Below are 384 nucleotides of genomic sequence, written 5' to 3' on the forward strand. Positions count from 1 at the left end.
GCGAAACCAAACATGGACGAACACTGTTTTGTACAAAATTATGTTCAGCGGAAAAATACTCCTCGTAATCTACAATAGGAATGGTCGCATTAAACCATGGAATGATTGCTTTATACACAAGCTGAGCTGATTGTAGCGGGGGGGGGGGGGGGGGGTACTTGTAGTTGGGGGGGTTAGGGTCAGGGTCCGGGGTCATATGTGTTTAGGGTCAGGGGCTGGGGGGGTCAGGGGTCAGATGTGTTTAGGGTCAGGGGCTGGGGGGGTCAGGGGTCAGATGTGTTTAGGGTCAGGGGCTGGGGGGGTCAGGGGTCAGATGTGTTTAGGGTCAGGGGCTGGGGGGGTCAGGGGTCAGATGTGTTTCCCGGTGAGGAAGAAGAGGGATCA

The sequence above is a fragment of the Nansenia antarctica genome (genome assembly GCF_963989245.1).
Source record: "Nansenia antarctica genome assembly, chromosome: 3".
Lineage (NCBI taxonomy): Eukaryota > Metazoa > Chordata > Actinopteri > Argentiniformes > Microstomatidae > Nansenia > Nansenia antarctica.